Source organism: Balaenoptera borealis (assembly GCF_965194805.1).
Source record: "Balaenoptera borealis genome assembly, chromosome: 20".
Lineage (NCBI taxonomy): Eukaryota > Metazoa > Chordata > Mammalia > Artiodactyla > Balaenopteridae > Balaenoptera > Balaenoptera borealis.
In genome coordinates this window covers 11,691,397-11,714,291 of record NC_138879.1, presented here as the reverse complement: position 1 = coordinate 11,714,291, position 22,895 = coordinate 11,691,397, and the positions used below count along the sequence as shown (strand labels likewise).

The following is a 22,895-nucleotide window of genomic DNA, read 5'->3' as shown; positions in this document are numbered from 1 at the left end:
CCCCGCCGCACCCGGATCACCGCCCCCGGCCTGGCGCCCCCGCCCAGTCGCTGCTGCTAGGCAACCGACAGGCCCCGCCCCCGCGCCGCCTTTCCCATTGGCGGGTTCCGGAGCCAGGGGAAGGGGGCGGGGAAGGGGCGGGGTTTATGGGCCGGCACCAGGCAGCGATTGGCCCTTGGCGCCGTCGATAGCGGGGGAGGAGGCGGAGGCGCGGCGCAGGCTGGGGCCCTGGGAACAGCCTTGGGGGCCCGGGCGACAGCCGGGCTGGGGGCGGGGAGGCGGGGGCGGGGTGGCGCAGGAAGAAGGGAGCAGAAGGGGGGGCACGCCGGCCGCGAACGCGCGTGGGGGAGGCACTCAGCAAAGTGGTGAGTCGGGGTGGCCGGGTCCTGGGCGCCGCTCCCCCGAACGCTGTCGGGGTCGGACGCCCTCGCTGGGTAGGGGAGGGTCCCTGGGCGCTCGGACGCCTGCCGCACGGGCTTGGTGAAGGATGGTGAGAGGCCGCCGCTGTGTCCCGGGGGTCCGGCCGCGACCCGGCATTTTAGGAGGTAAGTTCACTGGGTGGCTGCGATCCCCGGGCCAGCCCTTCTGGGGAGGGAGGACCCTGAGGGAGGTCTCGGAGGAGGGAGGACCCTGGGGAGAACGCTGGAGAAGGGTGGACCCTGGGAGGGGTGCATCTTGAGGGGGGCTTGGGGCTGAGATTCTGGAGAGGGGAGGGCCCTGGGTTGCGGAAGAGGACTCTGGGGAGGGGGGATTTACGGGGCGGATTCTGGAGGGGGTGTGGGGAGAGGATCCTGTGGGAAGGATTGAGGGTGAACGCTTAGGGAAAGAGAGGACCCTTGTAGTGGCAGAAGATCCTCTTTGGGGGGAGTTTCTTTGGGGAGGGAGGACTCAAGGGGAGGGGGGCAGGGAGGACTCTGGGGGGGGTGGGAAAACCTGGGGGAGGGGGAACCTTCCTAGGTGGATCAAGGGGTCAGAGATGCCTGGTTTTTGAAGGCGATTCCTGGGAGGTTCTGCTGAAGAAGCTGACCAAGTTGGCACAGAGGGTTCCATACAATTCCCTTGGAGAAATATTTACATAAATTAGACTAACGTAGAGGAATTAATTGCTTTACATCGTAAAACACCAGATCTAAGTGTTTCCCTTTAATTAAAGCTGACACTCTCTGCCAGCATCCCATCCCTGGACAGTCATCCCTTCAAGTGCAGGTGCCCCAGGAGACAGACCCCCCCCCCCCACCGCGCCCCACCCCAGACAGGTGGGGGAGTCCAGAAGACAGCAGGGACATAAGACAGGTTTCTTCCACAGGGTCATTGACTTGAATGGACTACACTCTGCTTCACGTGGATTCGAAGAAAATGGAAGGGATATTCAGGAAGCATTTGCCTTCCGTCCTAACCTCCAGCCTTCGTTCACAGAGATTCTTCTTGGTTTAATTTCCTTTCTGCTACCAGCCCCCGTTTCCTCCTTTTTATTGCTTGCAGCGTTTTAAGGTAGATTCCGGTGTATGTAATTTCTGGGATTCTTTTGGTTGCAAGTAACAGAAAGCCAGCTCAAACTGGCTCTAACAATGAGGGCGTTGTTGGCTCAGGTGACAGAAGTCAGGCCCGTCTTCCTCCCCCAGCTCCATTTCCTCCAGGCCAGCTAGATGCAACGCACGCTTCCATCCTTCCAGCCCTAGGACTGACATCCATTGACCTGCATGGAGTCACGGGCCAACATGGAGCTGGGTGGGTGCAGGGCAAGAGCTGTTGCTCGTCCGAAGGGAGTGGAGTGACCAGGACCAGGGGAATGGTGGGTGGAGGCTGGCCGGAGAAAACAGGGTCTCATCACTCTGGGAGGGGAATTAGCCTGGGGAGAATTCTCCTGGGCTGTCTGCTCCTATCAGCCACAAGACAGTAGAGAAAGGAGAGGGGCCTCACCAGAAAATCTTCCATGGCCCTGAGCCCCGCCCCACCCTCTAGAAGGTCCTGCTCCTGACTGCCTTCCTCCTGCCCAATGGGACGCTCACATTTGGTAGCAGCTGAGGCAGGAGACCCACTCAGAGCCTGGCCTGCCTGATTTGGGCTAATTGCTTTGCAGCCTCACCTCTGGCCTGCACCCTCCAGCTGACAGCTGGGCAGGAGGTGAACAGCTGGGAGGGAAGCCATCAGTCAGAAGTGTGCTCACAGAGCACCTGGGGCAAGTGAAAATAAGCACATCGAGTCCAATAGCACTGAGAAACGCGGGGCTGATGGCAGGTGCAGAGCAGGACTGGCGAGAGGGTCGCACCTGGGCCTGGAGAACCATAGCGAGAAAGTCCGCCCCCTACCGGGCGGCTTCCCCCAGCCACCAGCCTGCCGAGGTGCCCAGCGCTGGGTGCTCACCCCTTCAGCTGCAAGGAGGAGGTCAGAGCCTCGGGCCAGGAGACCACCAGTGTCCTCTCAGGCCTTTCTTAGGTGGGAGGCCTTTCAGATGGCAGCAGTGTCTGGGCAGGGCTGAGTACCACAAGTGAGGACCTAGAGCCTGAGCAGTGCCCAGGGCCAAGGGGTGGGCTGGGTGCCAAGGCAGCCCCAGTGCCACTCCCGGGAGTCAGGAGGGCCTGCTTGTCTCGGTACCTTTACCAACCCCACCTCCTTCCCTCCCCTGGACTCTTGAGAGTTCGTCGGGGGGCCGTGGGATCTAGTGACTTGCCTGGACGTTGATGGTCAGTGCCGCGGGGATTGCTTAGACTTGGGGTCAGGCCCACCCCTCTCCAAGACCAGTAAGAAGCCATTGTCATGATGGAGAGGCTTTGCTCTTCCCGCCTGCTCTGCAGGGACTAGCAAGAGGGCCAGGACCAGCCAGAACACTCAGCCCCCAGCACCCCAAGCCCACTGCCCTCACCCGGACCAGGGTGTTGTTCTTCGTGCAGTACTTGGGGTCGGGGAGCGGCTTTCTATAAATGAGCAGCTCATCAGGAATCACTGAGAAAGCAGATGGGCTGGAATCTGCCTGCTGCCGGTTTCCCGTCACTTCTTACTGCCGGTCCTCACCTCCACGGGCCAAGCGACCAGGGAGGTGTGTAGCCATGGCGACCCACAGCACTCCACTTCTGAACCCAAGGTCCCCCTTCCCCGTGCACCGGTGATGGGGCCTCGCAAACACAGGGTGCCAAGCAGGAGTTGGAGGGAAGAATCTGACCACGTGGTGCTGCGGACACTGACCCTGGGTCAGCTGACCCCAGCATGGGTGGCACTGGAGAAAAAGGCTGGAAGCAGGGAGAATCAAAGTGCATCTCTTCATCAACTTATTTTTAGTTGCGTTATGTAAGTGGTTTCATTTCAACGTCACGTAGGGAGGGGGGGTCTCAGATTTAATTACAGGATGACAGCCTCTGCTTTTCAAGCAAGCTGTTCTCCTGGCAAGGCAGGCACAAGGATTTGTGAATTTTTGCTAAACAGAAGGAGCCCTTTCTGAGGTGACCGCAAAACTTTGAAGGGTTTTCACCACCATCTCTCTCTCTGACCAGCCCAACCTGGTTTCTGCTGAGCTTGGCCTAAGGGGGTGGCGATGTGTCTCAGATCACAGGGAAATTTCATGCCTGTCAAGGGAGCTGTTTCTCCACCGCCCCCCTCCTCCTGGCAGCCTCCCCGTCTCTCTAAGAGAAGAATCCACCCAATCAGAACTCCTCTTCCTTTTCTCCTTCCTGGATTAGAGCACTTGTAATCAGTAACCAGAAAGTTCCAGAGCAGGAGAGAGCGGAGGCATGGACACTGTCTCATCTTCCCCATCGTCTCTGGCCATCACTGCCTCTTCCTTCCACGCCAGGTGCTCTGGGCGATCGGCCTGGGCAGGGTCACTGGGCAGAACTGTCCAACTTGTGTCCAGAGTACTGTCTTTTTGGTCCTCGGCCCACATTCTTCACACTGTCGGCGTTGTCAGCAAGAAGGCATGGGGGTGCCTGGAGCCAGAAGCTCCGGGGTGGGGGGAGGCCTGTGTCCCGCCATCAGGAAGGTAACCTCAGCGGCTTCTAGCACACTGTGGCTTTGTCCAGCATGAGGCAGGGCCATGTTGCCTGCCACAGGGCGAAGCCTGGCGCCTACCCGGGGCTGCTGCTGACGGCATGACCACCGACTCGGGGAGCCAGTACCCGGGGCCTGTTGCTGGGACAGCAGTGGTGTGACCGCCATGGGGGCCTGGGTAGATTCCAGGCGGGCAAGGTACCTGAGCAGGGTGTTGGGAGAGCCGAGGTGTAGGTGGCAGAAAAAGCACCGAGAACTGTGCCCGGCACGTGGCGAGCCCTCGGTGTATCTTAGAGACTGTCATCGTCAGCGGTTAGACAGGACCTTCCAGAGAGCACCCGAGTGCCCGTGGGAAAGCACGTGAGAAGCTGCCCTTTACAGCGGGTGTTCCAGGAGACCCCCAGCTTCGGTGTGGACTGCACGGCGACTTCCAGAGAGCACAGGTGCCAGGAAGACGTTGACAAGCACACCTCAGCCAGGCCACATCTGCAGGGTGAGCCACGGGGACCGTACATGGCCTTGACGTGCTGAGAAAGGCACTTCGCTGTACTCTTCCTCCCAAAACCTATCACCCCAGGCTTATCATGAGAGGAACATCACCACTCCCAGCAGAGGGACAGTCTGCAGATCCCTGCCCAGCACGTCATCTGAACCAGGGAAGCCTGAGACCGTCCTGGCCAAGAGGAGCCTGAGAAGACGTGATGACTAAATGTCACCCGGGGTCTGGGACGGGTCCTGAAGCAGTAGAAAGACACGAGGTAAAAACTAAGAAAACCTGAATAAAGTCCAGACTCTAGTTAACAACAGTGATTCCACGTTGGTCCTTTAATTGTAGCAAACACATCACAGCGATGTGAGATGTTGACAACAGGGGAGACTGTTGGGTGTGGGCTATCTTTGCAGTAACTTTGTAAATGTAAACAGTCCTAAAATGTAAAGTTTACTAAAGGGGGCGGGCACCTATGACCTTGGCACAAGCCTCTATTTGGCCTGGGGGTCTGAAGGAGGGCATCTGCACCTCACCCCAGAGTCTGGTGTCTGTAGGTTCAGTAGGCAGAGCAGTGGCCCTGTCCCCACAGGGTGCCCCGGGCCCGCTCTGCCACCTGCCACGTGGCTTCCGTGCAGGAGGCTAGCATGGGGGGGCGTGGGCCCGGCTGATGGCCGATCTCCTGCCACCCAGATGCGGCTCTTAACTCCCTCCTCCCCAGACTTTTACTTAGATTTGCTCTTCCCTCAACACCTGCTCCCCCTTGAGCTGAATGTGGTTCAGAGGCTTTCATCTCTCTGACCAAAATGTTGGCTGCAGACAGCACGGGCTTCACCCTGCGCCTCCAGGGATCAGTGACTTTGCCCTCGCAGGGACCTCTGAGCCGGGCCCCGCCTGAGAGGAGGGGATGCCTATCTGCCTGGCCATGGGCACCGCCTGGACCAGCAGGGCCCTCTGCCCTCTTTGAGATGAAGGAGTGTGGCTCCCATGCCCTTCCTGGTTTAGCTTCAACCCTCTTAGCAAGGCAGCTTAGAAAGTTCCCAGAGCTTCCCTACTGGCCAGGCCCAGGAGGGGCCAGCAGGGGCTTCCACTGAGGGTGGAGGGGCCAGAGGAGGTGCCACCCTGTCACCGGGCTGGATGGGGAGAGGTTCGCCAGCAGCGGGCCCTCTTACATAATCCGGCGCATCGGCGTGACTCCAGGTGCCTGTGGGAGGCAGCGTGGGGGTGAGCGCAGGGGCGAGGACGAGTCTCAGCTTCACTCGGTGTTTCTCCCCCTCTTATTACATTTCAGCGTCATCCTGCGTCTGCCAGCTCGGTCACCCACTCGCTTGTTCGAATATATTAACTGACAATGCAGATTTAAATAACTTGGGCAGGTGATGAGGCCTTGGGCAGAGTCCCCTGTACCTGGGCCTCCTGTACTGGCCCAGGTGAGGCAGGAGGGCTGGGTCAGAGGAAGGACGCCAAGGCAAGCTGCCTGCTTGGGCCTCGTGTCCAGAGCTGCACGGGGCGTGCTGGGAAGTGCAGCCCAAGCTCAGGGGCCGGGTTTGGGTTGGGTGGGGAGGGAGGAGCCAAAGGCAGGCAGCCGAGGAGCCCACCCAACCACCCACCCACCCCCATCTCGGGCACACTCACCATCTTATGTGCAAACCCAGCTTGCGACAGGATTCTGTGAGCGGGAAGACCACAAGCTAAGGAAGCCAGCGTCGGCCCTCATGCAAGCCCCTGGGTCAAAAGAACACAGCGTTTTGGGTCAGGATGCCAGAGGTGAGCGACTCGAAGGGCCCAGGGGCCGAGTGCTGTGTGCCCAGGCCGGCCACCGCAGGCACACCGGCTCGGTGGTCACTCGGCTTCAGGGGGAAGATGAGGAAAGACGCTGGCTTCACCCTCAATATAATTACTTCCTTTACCCCTGAAATGCCATTTTTTCTGATCACTCTGCCTCTTAAATGACTTAAATTGCCTTGAAAGTGATCTCAAAGGTATGTTTGGAGTGGAGAGGAGGAAATCTGTTCTTTGGAACGTGAACTTAGAGGACACGCCAAGAAACAAGCCTGGATGTCCCGGCAGAGAGGGCAGACCTGTACCTGCAGCGCCGGCTCCTGGTGCTGCTAGCGAGGCCCAGGCGCTGCCTCGCGTGCGCAGATGGCTTCCCTGCCCAGGCTGCTGCTTCTAATTTCAGCTGCTGGGGGCTCCACACTCTCTCTCTCTCTTTTTTAAATTCCATGTTTATTTAAAGCCAGACTAGAAAATGTCTTCAGCCCTGAAATCTGACTTTCTCCTCTTGCTGCAGATCCTAAAACCCCACCTAGGGTCCCACAGCTCCCAAACGGGGAGCTTTGAGGCCGACTCGCGTGGGTCTGTGGGTCAACTTGACGGTGGGACAGATGCTCCCCACACCCACCCCCAGTTGTCCAGCACTGTGGCATTTGGACAACTGGCGGATGTTTTCCTATCAGGGCAGTCTCGTGTGGTGTCGACACAGCCAGAACACGGAGAGCTCCGCCCCCACCCCACCCCCCCAGACGTCCTCGGTTCCCAAATGCACGAGAAGTGGTGTACGGGTCTCGGGAGAGGCGAGCACATCCGCCTTGGTGCCAGGTGTTCCCAGGAGATGGGGGTCTGGAGCCACCCGCCTGTCGTCTCCCTGTCTAGGCCCTAAGGCAGCTGGGCCTGCCTGGCCCAGGTGTGTCCCCTGGAGGTGGGAAGGGACCAGATGGGCAGTTCCTGCGCACTGGGCAGCAGCTGCCGGCCTGCAGTGTGTGGGCTTCTCTCCCACCTCTGTTCTTCCTGGCACTCAGGTCTCCCCGTTTCTCTTGTATTTGGGAACCAAGGATATTGAGGGGGCTCTCCGTGTTCTGACTATGTGGACACCAAACGAGACTGCTCTGATAGGAAGACATCAGCCCACTGTCCACCTGTGGGTTAGCACAGTGTGGGACAGCTGATGCTGGATGGCCACTGTGGCCATCAGACGCCGATGCTGGACAGCAAGGGGCTCTGTCCCACAGGCGAGGTGACCCATGGACCCAGCCCAAGTGGTTGTGGGCGCTCAGGAAACGTGAGGTCCCGTCCCTTTGAGTAGCACGTAACCTCCCTCACCTGCTTCTGTGGCTCACCCCAGAATGTGCTAGAAGGACTGTGATGAAACTGGACAGTAAGAAGGCAAAACTGGCTGAGGGGCCAGCCTGGGCTCCACGGGCCTGGGGGGTGCTGGCTGGACCCCTGTGCGGGACCGAGTTTATTTGTCTGACCACGAGCTCCTGCAGCAAGAGGCAGGAAGCCTGAGAGCAGAGGGGCTGGGGTCTTTGGAGAATCTGCGACGCCCTGAGTCCAGTCTGTAGTGAAGGCAGACCCCAAGCCCCAGAACCGCCAGATGCCTGGGCAGGTCCCCCCAGGAGGCCCCACGGTGGTCCAGCGAAGACTGGGCTGAACGGATGCCAGCTGCAGGGACACGCTGGGGCACCCCTTTCTGTCCAGTAAAAGGCAGCTGTCTGAACAGCACTCCAAACTGCTGCCCGGGCTGTCACAGCCTCAGGAAGCATGGAGTGGTGCAGAATTTCTTCACTGACAGGTCCGGTCAGAAAGTAATAGGATTTTGAAAAAAATTATTTTAGTGTCAAGCTTGAGAATATCATTTGCCCCGTTAGGCTCTTTTTTTTTTTCCCCTCAAAAATTGGAAGAAACAGACATCTTTGTAGAGGTTCATGGAAAACCTTAGCTGTTGACTAGCTGTCCAAACAAAAAGAAGATTCCATCCATGGGGGAAAAACAATTTAAACAGATCCAGGTGACCTTTAACCCCCAGTCCAACCAGACACAGGCTCCACGTGACCTTTGCAGTGTCGCTCTGTTGCTGGCAGAAACGAGGCCCCTGTGGAGATCTGGCAGCTCAGCCCCTGGAATCTGCTGTTAATTCTCACCCAGATTTTGAGATTTTCTCTGCGGCCGCAGGAGCCAATAGAGTCCTTTGTGCAGCCTCAGGCCTTGGTTTTCAGAACCCCTGGGGCTGGTGGTGTTGGATTCGGTTGTAATTTTCCTCCATTCCTTGGCTCATAGATTTCCCACCAGGAAGACCCCAGAGACCTTGATTCCACCTCAGGAAAAATCAAAGCCAAGGTCCCCCCCAGGCACAGGCTCCGTGCTGGAAAGCGGTGGGCTTGCCGTGCAGCACCCCCGGAAAGCTGAGGTGGTGGCTTGCAAGCGGTTTCGGGCAGGTGGGGTCTCGTGGGGTGTCAGCTGCAGGAGCACGGCCCTGTGGTGTTTCGCAGCACGGACTCCAGCCTTCAGGCTCCCAGTCCAGCGTCTGGAGCTCGGCCTCCCGAGTTGGGCAGAGAGGACTGAGGTTGCGGCTGTGCTCGTGCTGATGACGAGCTCTGCCCTGAGGGAGATGTGACCCCGGCATCTCAGTTCCTGGTCTTCAGAGGACGTGGGGTGCTGGTGTTGCTGGTGAGCAGGGACTCCACATGGGGAGCCTCCGCTGCCACCTGGTGGACAGCTTGGAAAGGTGATGGGACGCGTGGCAGGCGCAGAGAGCGGTGGCCCCAGGCCGGAGGAGGACACCCCGGCGGACGGGCTGCAGGGAGCGGAGGGGTGGTGACAGGGAAGGGGCCACCTGGCCTAGGGTGGCGGTGTCCATGCTCGCCCCTGAAACTGGGCAGTCAGCAGGTGGCTGTCAGGGCACTGGCTCTGTGGGACCAGAACTCTCCTAAGACGCATCTTCAGGAGGGGAGGAGTACCACCCCGCCAGGACCCAGCAGGGAAGAAAAGATAGTGCGTGGGAGAGGCCGCCTGGAACCTCCAGAGGGAACGTGGGGATTGTGCGGACCCCCCGGCCACTTACACTCTATGAGAAAATTGCTCCCTGTGATGTGTATTTTCAAAGCGTCCTATGACATCTTTTTTTTCAAAATTGAGATAAAATTTACATAACAGAAAATTAACCATTTTAAAGTATACAACTCTGTCCACTTTAGTGGCATTTTGTGCATTCACAATGTTGTGCAGCCACTAACTCTATTTAGTCCTGAAACACTTTCATCACCCGAAGGGAAACCCCGAGCCGTGCCTGTTAACACTCAGGTCTCATTGCTCCCTCCCCCAGCCCCTGGCCTGTCTCTGTGGTCATTTCACATCAGTGGAATCATACGTACTTGGGCTTTCTCTAGTTGTGGCGAGCGGGGACTACTCTTCGCTGTGGTGCACAGGCTTCTCATTGCGGTGGCTTCTCTTGTTCTGGAGCACGGGCTCTAGGCGCGTGGGCTTCATTAATTGTGGTTTGTGGGCTCTAGAGCGCAGGCTCAGTAGTTGTGGAGCACGGGCTTAGTTGCTCCGCAGCATGTGGGATCTTCCCGGACAAGGGATCAAACCCGTGTCTCCTGCATTGGCAGGCGGATTCCTAACCACTGCACCACGAGTGAAGTCCGGCACCCTTTTTAAAAGGAACCAGAATTCTGTAGAATTTCAGTACCTTTCCTTCAGAACTCCATCAGGGGAGTGAGCCTGGGATACTCCATGGAGGCCAACCAGCCTGCACCTGGGCCTCCTCTCACAGGCTTCTGACCAAAACTCGGCTCCCCCAGCTGAACGAGGGGCTCTCTGGACCCAGTTCAGCTGCATCTTCCAGCCGAGCAGAGTTCCAGAAGCAGCAAGGACCACCAAAACTCCTTCTATGAGTTGAGCAATTCCTGTGTGCCTTTAAGTTGAAGCCCGTGGTCTGATGAGAGTGGCGTGTGGACTGAGGGTTCCCGAGCAGACCGGGCATCTGAGATGTCTGTTAAGAAGGCCCTACGGCCCCCACCCTTGGCCACGTGGAGTGAGTGGAAGTCCTGACCTGCTGCCTTGGGTGGGAGCCCAGACTGTCTGAGATCCTGGCAGGACTGTGCTGCCAGGTGGTGGCCCGGAGCCAGGGAGCCGGGCTCAGCAACCCCCCAAGGCCTCTGACCACCAGCCCACAGGACAGGCGGGGCGGGACGGGCATCCATTAGCCTCATCACGCTGAGGCACCGGCTGGGAGGGGCTTTCCCAAGGCCAGGCGGCTGGGCACGGGGAGTCAGAGCCACCCCACCTAGGGCATGGGCAGCTGCATCTGCTGGCCCTGGTGGGCGAGAGCCTCAGAGACTTCAGCAGAAATGGGCTTTGTTGAAAGATCAGGTAGATTACTGGGTTTCCAGAAAACCTGGAGAGCCACCTGAGCCAGGCCTGGCCCAAGGACCACCTGGTCCATCAAACGGGCCCAGCTGGCCCTGCGAACCTGCCCCGGGGGCTGCTGCTGTCGCCGCCACCTCTGCCCACTGCACTCCCACAGCTGGCACCACGGCTCCTCCTGCCTCCCAGCCCCCTCCCATCCTCTGGCGGCCGTCTCCCCAAACTCCCCACACTGAGGGGTCCCCGACCTGAGAGGGGGGATCTGACACCCGCTGTGCCAACTACTGACTCATGGCGCCCTCACTCCCCTGCCCTCTGACCCTGCACCATACACAGCTCCCAAGATCACACCTGGGGACATGCACATCGTATTCACGCAGATGGTTTTAACTCTGGGAACCCCCAGAGGCCCTGTCCTCCCTCAGTAAGCCCTAGTCTTCCTCAGGGTGCTAATCAAAGGGAGCCCTAGCCTGAAGGTTTCCTGTGAAGGGCTGCCAGTATCAACAGGCCTAAGAATCAAGTTAATTTCTCAAAACAAGCACAAGAAACGGTTGCAGACTGAGGCACCCGAGGGCCCCAGAGCAGCAGGAACTGACCATGACTATTTCCTCTATGGGCCGCACCAGGTGCCTCTGCACAGCTCACAGTGTCGATTCGACTGAGGCCCTCATTTGCTGATGAGGAAACTGGCCCCGGGAAGGAATTGCCCTGGGGAGTGGGGCTGACCAAGACCCCAGGCGGGGAGTAAGAGGCTGCCTCACCTGCTCCCCTGGGACCACAGAGCGAGCCTGGTGCAGGGCCCCTGCCCGCAGGCCCGCCCCTCACTCACTCCGGCTCCCGGTGGAGCTCAGTTCCCCCCTTTAAACTCAGATGGCTCCACAGTATGTATTTCCTGTCCAGACCTCTTCCCTGGGCTCCAGCTCTGACCACCAACCCAGAATCCCCTCTGTCAGTCCCCCTTTGGGGACCAGGTCCCGTCCCACCACAGCTTCTCCACCTTGCGTGAGTTTCTCTTGCTCTACCTGCCCCCCGCCCCGCCCCCAAGCCCCTCAGCTTTGTGCTTCTAATTCTCCAATCCACCCCTCCACCCTAGACCCAGGCACTGGTCCCTCCCCTGATCCCCGCATTCTTCTGCCTCGTACAAACCAGTCCCTACACTGCAGCCCCGCAAGGCTCTCAGATGTAGCCCTGACCCTGTCCCCTGTGGTGCTGTAGTGCCATCCCACAGCACCACAGAGATGAGGATGAGATCCTCGAGCAGCCCCTGAACTCCCACCTCACTGCCTCCTCCCCCCAGGGCCGTGAGAGTGACCTTGGATGCCTGTGTGGTCCTCTGTCCTTGGCCTCCTCACACCAGGCTGCTCACAAGCTCCCCCAGAAAGCAGGCACACAGGAGAGGGGGCAGGGAAGGGGGCCTGTGACCTACGTAGGACAGGCTCAGCTCCAATGGGGACCCTCACCCCCACCCCTGGCAGGCAGTTAATGTTCTCTGGTCACTTATGGTCACAAGAGCAGCTTCACTTATTAGGTGAAATATTGAGACGCAGACCTACTTGCCCAGGACGAAGTGACTTGTGCTGAGTCAGACCTGCTTGGACAGGGAAGCTTGGAATTTGCAGACTCTTAAACGTTTGTTTATATAGATTCTGATTCTCCATCTTTTAATGTACTTTCTCCATTGTTTCCTCTATTTAGAAAAACGTTCTGGTTCCAGATCTTTCAGAGTTCTCACCTGCTACACCACTTCCCAGAGAACCGGTGGACCTGCTGCCACTGACGGGTTTTTCCTCTTGGTTTTCAGTCATCTGGCCCTCTGAATGAATGCTGGTGTCAAGTATTAAAGATGGTGGGAGCAACGGGTCAGGGGTCAGCTAACTACATCCCAAGGGTCAGATACCTGTTTTTGTAAATAAAGTTTTATTGTAACACAGCCATGCCCATTTGTTTACACAGCATCTCCATGGAGACAGCTGACATGGAGACAGTAGAGTTCAGTAGTCAAAGACCATACCTCCTGAGACATTTACTATCTGGCTCTTTAAGGAAAAGTTTGGCAACTCCTCCTCTAGAAGATGTTGTGTTCCAGCAGGTAAGAATCAACCTTTTCGGGGCTTCCCTGGTGGCGCAGTGGTTGGGAGTCTGCCTGCCAGTGCAGGGTACACGGGTTCGAGCCCTGGTCTGGGAAGATCCCACATGCCGCGGAGCAGCTGGGCCCGTGAGCCACAATTACTGAGCCTGCGCGTCTGGAGCCTGTGCTCCGCAACAAGAGAGGCGGCGATAGTGAGAGGCCCGCGCACCGCGATGAGGAGTGGCCCCCGCTTGCCGCAACTAGAGAAAGCCCTCGCACAGAAACGAAGACCCAACACAGCCATAAATGAATAAATAAATAAATAAAAGAACGTGAATTTCTTAAAAAAAAAAAAAAAAAAAACAATCAACCTTTTCCTCCATAAGAAAGCTGACCACCTTAACCCAACCAGGACGGAGCTGAACTTGGGGTGGTTTATGGTTTTGGTAAGTCCATCTGCTTCTCCTTCCAGGGGCTGGTCCTCCAGGACATTAACCAGAAAGCCCAGGGTGAACACTGGCGCCTCCCTTGGTGGGTCTTTGTGTCCTCAGCACTGAAGGATGGTAGACAACTTTCCAGAGGTTCCCACAGTAGCTCTTTAACTAGCATCCTCATATGTTCCTAAATTTGTCAAAATCTTGAAGGAAAGATCAGCCCCCAAGTCTTCATTCTTCTCATGATTATATGCCCCTCAAATCTCCAGTTCTGTCACTAAACCCAGCATAAACCAAAGCTTGGCAAGCTCTGCCTACAGACGGTCAGCTCATCTTTTCGTTGTTCTGCCCCCTGTTCATTTCCATTGCTTCTGCAGTTCTCTGATACATTTAAAGAGATGATTTATATATTTTGTCTAGCTTCTCTAGTTCTTAGCAGGAGCACTGATCTGCCACACACTGTCCTATCCTGCTTGGGAAGTCTGTTTCCCATGTTTAAATTTTAATTTCAGTTTCCAGTTGTTCATTGCTAAGAAACAGAAATACGTACTGAATTTTGCATATTTGCATTCTGTCATCTTGCTAAATGTACTGATTAGTTCTAGTAGATTTCCTATAGATTCCTTTGGGATTTTGTACATATGTAGTCTTGTCATCCACAAATAGAAACAGTTTTGTTTCTTCCTTCCCAAGATGTGTGCGTTTTCTTTTTCTTGCTTACTACGCTGACTAGGACTTCCAATGTGATGTTGAATAGAAGTGGTAAGAGTAGTCATCTTTGCCTTGTTCCCAATCTTACGGGGAAAGCACGCAGCCTTTCACCATGAAGTGTGGTGTTAGCTATAGGGTTTTTGTAAATGACTTTTAAAAAAATATTTATTTTATTTATTTATTTGGCTGTGCCGTGTCTTAGTTGCGGCACGCGGGATCTTCGTTGCCACGTGTGGGATCTTCTTTGCGGCATGCGGGATCTTTAGTTGCAGCATGCGGGATCTTTTATTTGCGGCATGTGGGATCTAGTTCCCTGACCAGGGATTGAACCTGGGCCCCCTGCATTGGGAGCGCAGAGTCTTAGCCACTGGACCACCAGGGAAGTCCCTGTAAATGACTTTTACAATGTTAAAGAAGTTCTCTTTTATTCCTAGTTTGCTAAGAGTTTTAAAAATGCTTTTCTGGTATCTGTTGAGATACCATAAGGTTTTTCTTCTTTAGTCTGTTGATATGGTGAAATATATTAATATTTGAAGGTTGAGCCTATCTTGCATTTCCAGGATAAACCCCATGTGATTTATCCTGTAAAAAACAGGTTATTCCAGGACAAAGACCCCTGTTTATATATTGCTGGATTCAATCTGCTAATATTTTGTTGAGGATTTTGCATCTATGTTCATGAGAGATAGTAGTCTTCAGGTTTCTTGTGATGACCTCATGTGATTTTGGTATCAGGGTAATGCTCAGGTTGACCATATCCTTAATGACTTCCTGCTGTCTCTCACTTACTGAAGGAGGGGTGTCTAATTTCTAAGAGACTATTTGTCCTTTAGTTGTCAGTTTTTGCTTTCTGTATGTTGAAGTTCTACTGTTAGGCAAATACACATTTAGGATTATTATGCCTTCTTTTATTATTATGTAATTATCTCTGTATGATATTAATATACCACTCCAGATTTCCTTTGATTAGTGTTTCCATGGTATATTTTCCCCATTTCTCTACATTTAACCTATCTCTGTCTTCCTATTTAAAGTGGGTTTCTTGGGGCTTCCCTGGTCGCACAGTGGTTATGAATCTGCCTGCCACTGCAGGGGACACAGGTTCGAGTCCTGGTCTGGGAAGATGCCACATGCTGTGGAGCAACTAAGCTCATGCACCACAACTACTGAACCTGCATGCCTAGAGCCTGTGCTCCGCAACAAGACAAGCCACCACAATGAGAAGCCCACGCACAGCAATGAGGAGTAGCCCTCGCTCGCCGCAACTAGAGAAAGCCCACACACAGCAACGAAGACCCAACGCAGCCAAATAAATAAATAATTAAAAAAATAAAGTGGGTTTCCTGTAGACAGCATATAGTGTTTTTTAAAAAAATTCCAATTTGACTGTCTCTGCCTTTAGTTGGTGTGTTTACACCATTTACATTTAATGTAATTATTAAAGTAGTTGAATTTCGGTCTCCCATTTTATTGTTTTCTATTTGTCTCCTCTGGTCCCCTTTTCTGCCACCTTCTGGATTATTTGAGAATCTTTTGAGTATTCCACTTTAATTTACCTACTGACTTTTAGGCTGTATCTCTATTCTTTTAATGGTCATACTAGGGATTTTGCTATATACATTCCTATCCTTTCAGTTTATTTAGTGTTATACCATTTCATCTAAAATGTGGAGGCCTTACCCCCATGTAAGTTCCTCTACCTTCCCCATTTGTGTTATAGTTGCCACACCTATTACATTTACATATGTTGAAAATCCCACCAGGCAACATTGTAATTTTTGCTTTCAACAGTCTTTTTAAACATACTTTTTAAACCTTAAAAGGAAAATTTATCTTTTTTATGTACCCATATATTTACCATTTCTGTTGTTCTTCCTTCATTTTCCATCTGGTGTCATTTCCCTGCAGCCTGAATAATTTCTTTCAGTATTTCTTTTAGAGCAGGACTACACAGTGAATTCTCTTAGTTTTCTTTCATCTAAGAATGTCTTTAATTCCCCTTCATTCCTGAAGCATATTTTTGCCAGATATTGACTCTGGGTTGACAGTTCTATTCTCCGGTACTTTAAATTTATTTATTTATTTTTGGCTGCATTGGGTCTTTGTTGCTGTGTGTGGGCTTTTCTCTAGTTGCATCGAGCGGGGGCTACTCTTTGTCATGGTGCACGGGCTTCTCACTGCGGTGGCTTCTCTTGTTGCGGAGCACGGGCTCTAGGCGTGCAGGCTTCAGTAGTTGTGGCATGCAGGCTCAGTAGTTGTGGCTTGCAGGCTCTAGAGTGCAGGCTCAGTAGTTGTGGCGCACGGGCTTAGTTGCTCTGCGGCATGTGGAATCTTCCCAGACCAGGGCCTGAACCCATGTCCCCTGCATTGGCAGACAGATTCTTAACCACTGCGCCACCAGGGAAGTCCTTCAGCACTTTAAAGACACTGTTTCACTATCTTCTAGCCTCTGTGGTTTCTGATTAGAAATCTGTAGTCATTTGCATTGTTGTTCCTCTGCATGTAATGTTTCATTTTTATCTATCAGCTTTCAAGATTTTTTCTTTGCCTTTGACTTTTAGCAGTTTAATTATGATATGTCTAGGCATGTTTTTCTTTGAATTTATCCTGTTTGGGGACCCAAGCTTTTTGAATCTCTAAATTGATATCCTTCACCAATGTGGGAAATTTTCATCCATTATTTCTTCAAATGTTTTTTCTGCTGTAATCTCTTTCTCTTCTCCTGGGATTTTAAAAACACAGGTTAGTCCTTTTGATATTGTCCCACAAGTTCCTGAGGCTCAGGCTCCCCCCCCTCCCTGCCCCACCCCAATCTTTTCTCTTTCTCGGTTCTCCAGATTTAGTAATTTCTGTTGCTCTATCTCCAAGTTCACTGAGTCTTTCCTCGGTCATCTCCTTTCTGCTGTTGAGCATGTTCAGTACTTTTTTAGATTTCTGGCACTTTATTTTTCAGTTCTAAAGTTTCCATTTTGTTCATTGACACAGTTTCTGCTTTTCAGCTGAGAATGTCAATCTTTGCACCTGTTACAGGTATGTTTGATCTTACCTTATATGATACAATCACAATAACCACTTCAAGGTTTCTGTCTGATGATTGTACCACCTGGATCATCTCAGAGCTGGCATCTGTTGGTCGTCTCTCTCCTTGCATAATTTGGGGTTGTAAATTGGACATTTTGACTGTTGTGTAGACTCTGGGTCTGTTATAATCCTCTGGAGAATGTTGTTCTGTCTCAGCAGCCCATCAACCTGGTTAGCTCACACGACAAGCCCCACTTGCCTTCAGTGGCCAGTGGTTCCAGTCTAAGTTCAGTTATCAAAAGCTTTTTGTGCTGCTTTGGGTCTGTCCTGCGCACGTGTAACTTGGAGGTGAGCCCAAGACTTCTGCTGGTTTATCTAGAGCACAGGTCTAACTCTTTCTCCAACTCTCTCCTCTCCAGGACCCTTGCACTTTCCAGAACTCAGCTCCTCTGGTAGAGTTCCTCTTGCCAGAAAGACAGAGTTCTATCAGAATTTTTGTTTGGTGTTGCTGTGTGGTCCTGCAACTGAGGCCGCCCAAGGCAAAAAGAAAAGAGAAAATAAAATGGGAACTCCTCCCCACACGGGTCACAGCAGCAAGTCTGAACTTGCCTCCACAATCCACCTGCTTTGGTTTACTTTGCAGAGTCCTTAGGGAGCTCCTTTTTTTTTTCTTCCTTGAGTTTTCAGTTGTAACAGTGACAGAGATGGGCTGAAGTGGGCCTATGCTACCATAACAGAGCCAGACACTCCATATATTACTTTAAAATGGAAGAAAAATAATCTGGAGATGATGCAGTTAATCCAAAACAATTGATTTGTAGAATTTCTACTTTGTTTGAGGTTTCAGCTTTACCTATTATTCAGAACTTCACTACGTCCAAGTTCCCTTGCTGGCTGTGTGCCACATAAGCCAGAATTAAAGTGTGTTTTTTGGCATAGAGGGAACATACCTCAACATAATAAAGGCCATGTATAACAAACCCACAGCTAACATTATATCAATAGTGAAAAGATGAAAGCATTTCCTCTAAGATCAGAAACAAGACAAAGATACCCACTCTTGCTACTTTTATTCAACATAGTATTGGAAGTCCTAGTCACAACAATCAGAGAAGAAAAAGAAATAAAAGGAATCCAAATCGGAAAGGAAGAAGTAAAACTGTCACTGTTTACAGATGACATGATACTATACACAGAAAATTCTAAAGATGCCAACAGAAAACTACTAGAGTTCATCAATGAATTCGGTAGTTGCAGGATACAAAATTAATATACAGAAATCTGTTGCATTTCTATACACTACCAACAAAATATAAGAAAGAGAAATTAAGGAAATAATCCCATTTATCATCACATCAAAAAGAATAAAATACCTAGGAATAAACCTACCTAAGGAGGCAAGAGACCTGTACTGTGAAAACTATAAGACACTGATGAAAGAAACTGAAGACAACACCAACAGATGGAAAGATATACCATGTTCTTGGATTGGAAGAATCAATATTGTTAAAATGACCATACTACCCAAGGCAAACTATAGATTCAATGCAAAACCTATCAAATTACCAATGGCATTTTTCACAGAACTAGAATAATTTTAAAATTTGTATGGAAACATGAAAGACCCCAAATAGCCAAAACAATCTGGAGAAAGAAGAACAGAGCTGGAGGAATCACACTCCCTGACTTCAGACTATAAAAGCTACAGTAATCAAAACAATATGGTACTGGCACAAAAACAGACATATAGATCAATGGAACAGGACAGAAAGTCCAGTGATAAACCCACACACCTACAGTCAATTAATCTATGACAAAGGAGGCAAAAATATACAATGGAGAAAAGACAGTCTCTTCAATAAGTTGTGCTGGGAAAACTGGAAAGCTACTTATAAAAGAATGAAATTAGAACATTCTCTAACACCATATACAAAAATAAACTCAAAATGGATTAAAGACCTAAATATAAGACTGAATACTATAAAACTCCTGGAGGAAAACATAGGCAGGACACTCTTTGACATAAATCAAAGCAATATTTTTTTGGAACCGTCTCCTAGAGTAATGGAAATAAAAGCAAAAATAAACAAATGGGACCTAATTAAACTTAAAAGCTTTTGCACAGCAAAGGAAACCATAAACAAAATGAAAAGACAACCTGTGGAATGGGAGAAAATATTTGCAAACGATGTGACTGATAAGGGATTAATTTCCAAAATATACAAACAGCTCAACAGCTCAATATCAAGAAAACTAATACCCCAATCAAAAAATGGGCAGAATACTTAAATAGACATCTCTCCAAAGAAGACATACAGATGGCCAACAGGCACATGAAAAGATGCTCAACATCACTAATTATTAGAGAAATGCAAATCAAAACTACAATGAGGTTTCACCACACACCAGAATGGCCATCATCAAAAAGTCTACAAATAAACGCTGGAGAGGGATGGAAAAAAGGAAACCCTCCTATACTGTTGGTGGGAATGTAAATTGGTGCAGCCACTATGAAGAACTTTATGGAGGTTCCTTAAGAAATTGAAAATAGTTACCATATGGTCCAGCAATCCCACTCCTGGGCATATATCTGGAAAAGACAAAAACTCTAATTCAAAAAGATACATGCACCTTAATGTACACAGCAGCACTATTTACAAAAGCCAAGATATGGAAGCAACCTAAGTGCCCATTGACAGATAAATGGATAAAGAAGATGTGTTGTACACACACACACACACACACACACACACACACACACACACACACACTGGAATATTACTCAGCCATAAAAAATAATGAAATATTGCCATTTGCAGCAACATGGATGGACCTAGGGATTATCATATTAAGTAAGTCAAAGACAAATATCATATGATATCACTTATATGTGGAATCTAAAAAATAATACAAATGAACTTATTTACCAAAGAGAAACAGATTCACAGACATAGAAAACAAATTTATGGTTACCAAAGAGGAAAGTGGTGGTGGTGGGGAATAAATTAGGAGCTTGGGATTAACATATACATACTACTATATATAAAATAGATAAACACAAGGTCCTACTGTATAGCACAGGGAACTATACTCAATATTTTGTAATAACCTATAATGGAAAAGACTCTGAAAAAGAAAATCTATATCTATCTATATTTCTATATATATCTCTATCTCTATCTATATATATCTGAATCACTTTGCTGGACACCTGAAATGAACACAACCTTGTAAATCAACTATACATCAATTAAAAAAAAAAGTGTGTTTGCTTCCCCTCACTTCCCTTCATGCCAGTACACTGAGAGTAGGCAAAGCAACAGATGCACAGGATAAGCCACAGGTCACCTCCTCCACATGAGGCTGTTCAGTCGGTAGTACAGGCACGAGAGATGTGCCTCAGTGGGTCAGACGAACGGTCTGTGGGAGAACAGGGGTTTCCTCAGGGATATCACCCTTGAAATAAGGAAGTGCCCACTTCCCCTTGTATAGATGAATGTGTTCTTATGGCTTCTTTAAATCTACAGCTAAACTTAGGTTAAATGCTACTGATTTAGAACAAATGTAGAGAAACTGAGACGGGTATATTTTTATATTATTTATTTAAAAAAATATTTCCTAAGTAATAAGTGGAGTAAGCAAGACTACAAGGGGGAAACTACAGTACTAAGGCAATACTGTACTTAAGAACGTATTGTTTTTTAAACACACGAGGAGAACAATATATAAAGACGCACAGACTCTCCCTTACTCTGCAGACATCACCGGGGAATGACACGTTCTGCCTGAGGAATTAGATGGCTGCAATCTCCCTGTTTGGCCAGTGAGCACTTTGGAAGTGTCGATCATTGTGACTCGAACACAGCTGTGGGGGTACCTATTATATGAGCACATCAGCACTCAGGAGGCTGGGACAGCACAGCAAACACGTCAGACCCGTCTCTGCCCTTCTCCGTGGCACTCTGTTTGCTGAAGCAGAACATTCAGAACCTAGCCTTTTATTGCTGACGCTGGGGCAGCACTGTAAACGTAAGCTGGTGAGGGGACTGCAGCATCCCACTAAGAGTATATTCTATTGGTGAAGCCTAAGGTTCCATCGAGGATTTAGCAGCTGCACCCACAGTTCACCTGCAGAGTTTGCAGGCAAAATTCCCAGACCTTCTTCAAATACATCACTACCAAACAAGGCTTTAACCTATAAACCCATGCACTGGCGGCCTTTATAGGACTTCATACGTCCTTTGTTAACACATTGTCTGGGGGCTTTGGTTACCACTGGGGCCATCATCTTGAGTGTTACTCACTCTCTTGCTGCCCCTCTCAGCTTGGAATCACAGCATGGGAGATCTTCTCCCTCTGCTGCTGCGGAGCCACTGGCCAGTTCCCGCCTGGCAGCAAACCCACCCACGATGATGCCATTATCAAGCTCACATTTCACGACGGAATCCACGGGAACATCACGAAGACTGATAAGTGCAGCTTGAAGACCGGGTGGGCCAGGTGTGACCTGGCCTGTCAGCCCCACCGCCCCACCCCACCCTGCTCAAAAAGAAAAGTAAAAGAAAGGAGAAAGGTAGGAAGGGATGAATGGGAAAGGAAAAAGAAATGAGCTGGATTTTGTTCAAAAACTTGTAAGGACTTGTTCTTCCTGTTTTTAGTATTTTAGGGGTGGGAGTGGAATAGAAACATATAAAATGAAGATATCCATTTCTATTCAACCCTGCCCTGGAGGTCTCAGCCAGGGAAATTAGGCAAGGAAATGAACTAAAAGGCATCCAGTTTGGGAAGAAGTAAAACTATTTCTATTTGCACGTGATATGATCTTGCATATAGAAAATCCTAAGGGTTGCACTAAAAACCTACTAGAACTAATACACAAGTTCAGCATGGTTGCAGAATACAAGATCAACATACAAAAATCAATTTTATTTTTATACACTTGCAGTGAATAATCTGAAATTGAAATTAAGAAAAAAACTCCATTTACAATAGCATCAAAAAGAAGAAAATACTTAACAATAAAGTTAACAAAAGAAGTATAAAACTTATACTCTGAAAACTACAAAACATTGTTGAAAGGAATTAATGAATAAATGAAAAGACACTTGTGTTCATGGATCATAAGACTTAATATTGCTATGATGGCAGCACTCCCCAAGTTGATCTATGGATCCAACAAAATCCCCATCAAAATCTCACCTGGCTTCTTTCCAGAAATTAACAAGCTGATCCTAAAATTCATATGGAAATTCAAGGGACCCAGAATAGCAAACACAATCTTGAAAAAGAACAAAGTTAGAGGATTCACACTTCCTGATTTCAAAACTTACTACAAAGCTACAATAAGGATATAAGGATAGACATATAGATAAATGGGATAGGATTGAGAGTCTGCAAATAAACTCTCACACTTGGTCAACTGATATTTGACAAAGGTGCCAAGGATTCAATGGGGGAAATAACTGTCTTTTCAAATGGTACTAGAATGATTGGGAAAGAATTAATCAGTAAGCTTCCACATTAATGAAAGTTGACCACAGTTATTCCTGAATAAAAAGAAACCAACTCTAGCCGCGGAGCAACTAAGCCCATGCGCCACAACTACTGAGCCTGCGCTCTAGAGCCCGCGAGCCACAACTACTGAAGCCTGTGCACCTAGAGCCCATGCTCCACAACGAGAGAAGCCACCGCGATGAGAAGCATGGGTGCTGCAATGAAGACTAGCCCCCACTTGCAGCAACTAGAGAAAGCCCACGCACAGCATCGAAGACCCAACGCAGCCAAAAATAAATAAATACAATATAAATTTATTTAAAAAAAAAGAAACCAACTCTAAAAAAAAAAAAACCAACTCTTAAAAAAAAAATCCACGTGCAAAAGAATGAAGTTGGACCACCAACCTAACATTATATAGAAAAATTAACTCGAAATGGATGAAAGACCTAAATGTAAGCGCTAAACTATAAAACTCTTAAAAAAAAAAACCCATAGAAATAAATCTTCATGACCTTGGATTAGGTAATGGTATCTTAGATACGACACCAAA

General features: G+C 50.2%; 1 long non-coding RNA gene across 1 annotated transcript; it reads left to right on the top strand.

The window, feature by feature from the left end:
- The first annotated feature begins 303 nt into the window (after positions 1 to 303).
- LOC309618197 lies at positions 304 to 4,791 on the top strand. Its single transcript, XR_014238347.1, has 2 exons — positions 304 to 545; positions 1,307 to 4,791. It is a non-coding gene; the product is annotated as an uncharacterized lncRNA (long non-coding RNA).
- The last annotated feature ends 18,104 nt before the right edge of the window (positions 4,792 to 22,895 follow it).